Raw genomic sequence first — 4006 nt, 5'->3', positions numbered from 1 at the left:
TTCAATGTTCTAAGTCTCTCTGTTTAGGTCAGTATAAGCTCTTTGTGATAGCTCTCATTCTTTTAAACTGGATCCATTAGTCTTTGGTATTTTTCTTGTTATCAGAACAAAAAGATGGCATAGGCTCACCTTATGTTTGTGTGTGAATGCATGTGGGTGCTTACAGCTAGATTTTATACTATAGAAGAATTCACTCATTCAATTTTAAGTTATTATGATGAGTGAAGTAGTTAAGATTTTTCTTAATTCATTAAATATATGAGTTAAGATTTTTCTTAATTCATTAAATATATGACAATTCTCAATCTATTGTAAATCGTTGGAGTGGAGAGCATAAAAAGGGGTGGCCTGTTAAATTGGAGAAGATAAATTTTAAGATACAATATGACAATTTCCAGTTTCCTTTCTAAGAGCTTGAAAGTCATCACTCATCCTTAAAACAAGAAAAAACCTGAACAAGCCAAATATGACTTTAAAAAAATTAGAGAACTAATGTCACAGGAACAACAACATCCTCAAAAACTGGAAAAACAAGTGAATATATCGAATACACATATGATTGCCAGAAGCAGAAGTCATTGGAAGAGTTAAATAAAAACTTCAAGGAATTCCTGAGGGTGTGTGTATAGACCAGCTTGAGAGTTACTATCTCCTCCAGATGCCTAACCTAGAGACATTTTTGTACTTTTCTAGGATTTATCTCTAGGATAAAACCCACCATATTTTCAGATGAAGAGCAGGGAAAAAACTCCATTATGTTTGTTTGATCAGAGAGAAGAAAACATAAAATTTTCTAAAAACCTAGAGCATTGTTAACAACAAAGGTCGACTTAGCAAGGCAAAGACTTCATCAGATCCTAATGATTTCTGGCATGAAGGAAGGTATTAGTCTTCATGTCTCATCCAAGGGAGAGACGAGGAATCTGAGATGCATTTCTGAAGGTCACATCCCAGGGACACACAACCACTGAAAGACGGAGATCTAATCTCTCCATACACCTTACTGCCCCCATCAACAAACTCCTATAAAATAAGAATGGATTACAGTTAAAAAACTAAAAGATTTAGATTCTACTTGAGGAAGACAAACCTAAAGAAAATCCAAAGATGGCAAAAGAGGCAAAGCAAAGATATTACAGAAACTAAAGCCTTTGACACATACAGTACAGTGAATAGCAAACACAGCCTGACTTGAAGCCAGATAAACATAACACCACACACTAAAAGCTTAGCTATTTCAGTTTCTATTACTCAATGTAGTATGTCTAAGTTTCAAAAAAATTGCAAGCATGATAAAAGCTAAGAAATCTTAAGAGACAAAGCAAGTACAGAACTAGACCCAGACATGGCAGACATTTTGGAATTATCAGACTGGGAATTTAAGACAACTATGGTTAGTACGCTAAGGGCTTTAGCAGAAAAAGTGGACAACGTGCAGAAACTGATGGTTAAAGTAGGCAGATACTTTGGAATTATCAGATTGGGAATTTAAGACAATTATGATTAGTATGCTAATGACATGGCGATATTTCGGAATTATCAGATTGGGAATTTAAGACAACTATGATTAGTATGCTAAGGTTTTAGTAAAAAAAAGTGGACAACATGCAGGAACTGATGGTTGAAGTAGGCATAGGGATGGGAGCTCTAATAAGGAATAAAAAGGGGAAGCTTAAAATAAAAAGCACTAACAGACATAAAGAATGCTTTTGATGAGTATAGCAGTAGACTGAATATAGCCAAGGAAAAAAATAATGAGCTTGAAGTTATGTCAATGAAAACTTCCCAAACTCAAATGCAAAAAATAAATAAATAAAAGAAAAAGAAATGGCTAAGAAACCCTAGAGTATCCAGGAAGTGTGAGACAGTTACAAAACGTACAGCATACGTATAATGGCAATACAAGACGATGCAGCATGAGAGAAAGGAGCAGAAAAATATTTAAATTATATGGCTAAGAGTTTTTCAAAATTAATGACAGAAACTAAACCAAAAACAAATTATTGAAAGAGGGCACAGGATAAAACATTTTACCCATAGTGGAATAAGGATATTTATATCAGACTTTTTGATAGACACCATAAAAGCAGAAAAGGCTAGAGTAAAATATTTAACATGTTAAAAGAAGAAATCTCCCAGCCTACAATTTTATATTCATTGAAATTATCCTTCAAAGTGAATAGAAATAAATAAACTTTCTCAGAAATTTCTCTCAAGACAGGCATACTAATAAGAAATAAAATGTTTTGAGAGAAATTTTAGAATAAGTTCTGAGAGAAGGAAAATAATATAGATCAGAAACTAGGAGCTATACGGAGAGGGAGAGTGTCATAGAAGGAATAAATGAAAGTAATATAAAATCTTATTCTTATATGATCTAATATAGAACTATTTCTTACTATTATGAGAAATAATGGATGACTGTTTGTTCATAGTAATAACAGGAACAATGTGTTGGGCAATTATAGCATATGGATAAGTGAAATGAATGACAGCACTGTTATAAGGGATGCAATGGCAGAATTGAAATACTCTGCCACAAAAGTACTGCACTACCTGTGAAATGGTATGTTAAAGCAAGTTTATATTTGTTCCAAATTTGTATTTCAAATTCTAGGGCAGCCATTAAAAAGGCTAAGAAAAGATGTATAATTTATATGTTAAGAGGAGAGAAAAGGGAATCATATAAAATACTCAATTATACTCAGAGGAGGCAGAAAATGAGAAAAGTGATGCCATGTTAGCATTTAATAAAAAAAATCTGAGGTACATGTATTAATTTCACACAAAATCAACTACAGAGTAAGAAAAATTTTTAGTGATGAAGAGAGGAATTTTTAATAATAAAGTCTTAATTCTCCATGAAGACATAACGATTCTTAACATACATGCCCCTAACAACAGATCATAAAAATACATGAGGCTAAAACAAATAAAATGATGAGGAGAAGTAGACAAATTCATTGCTTTGTTTGGTAATTTCAACACTCCTCTATCAGTATAGACAGATCCAGTAGGCAGGAAATTAATAAGACATACATAGCATCCTCATTTTCTTTAAAGCCATAAAGATCTCATAGACATAATTAACTGTCTGGAATTGAAAAGTTAGTCCCTGGGTGGTAGTGTAACCTTTGTTTGTTTGTATCAATCTCTTTGAAACTGTCCAACTGTCCCAAAGAACTGATGTTTACTGTTTTGTGTGTGTGTGTGTGTGTGTGTGTGTGTGTGTGTGTGTGTGTGTTTGATAAATATAGTAATTGACTCTGGTCTAAAATCTTGATACTTACATTTGTCTTACCTGTGCTCCTTCCTCAGAAAACCCACTCTTAGTCTCCCAGCTAGTGTCAAAGAACTGAAACTTACAGATCACTGTATCTAGACAATGAGTTGCAAGACCCTTTATCCATTATAATTCCTGTTTACAAACTCCTCTTTCTTACCCGTCCCTAATTTCTGCTTTCCCACACATCATTACATTTTTTCCCTGCTATATAAGCCCTTTAGTTTAGTCAGTCAGAGAGATGGATTTGAGACTGACTTCCCTTTCTCCTTGGCTCCAGTACCTGAATAAATCTTTCTTCCCTAGTAATACTTGCTGTCTCAGTGAGTGGCTTTCTCTGTGGCAAGCAGCAAAACCTAAACTGAACCTCTGGTGTTTTGGTAACAGAAAGAGGTAAGAGAGGATCCCTATAGAGGTGGGGTTTATAATGTGCCACATCTAATTATCTCCTGTTGGACATTGGGAAAACAGTTTGAATAAATACGTAGGTAACTGAAAATTACTTTCCCTTAATTTATCTTACCTATTTACTGTAGACTGAATGGAAAGAAATGGAGTATCTCCCTTTTTACTTTCTCTGTCTTTTTTTAAACTAACCGTGGTTTCTGTTTTTTGTTCGTTCTTAACAAAGTTTTATTTGAAACAAGTAGGCCCAATATACATAAATAAGGTAGAAGCAGACAGTCTCTAAATTTGGAAAACATAAGTAACACCTATAAACCC

Source organism: Cebus imitator, unplaced genomic scaffold (assembly GCF_001604975.1).
Source record: "Cebus imitator isolate Cc_AM_T3 unplaced genomic scaffold, Cebus_imitator-1.0 Scaffold12, whole genome shotgun sequence".
Taxonomy (NCBI): domain Eukaryota; kingdom Metazoa; phylum Chordata; class Mammalia; order Primates; family Cebidae; genus Cebus; species Cebus imitator.
This window is presented reverse-complemented; position numbering follows the sequence as displayed.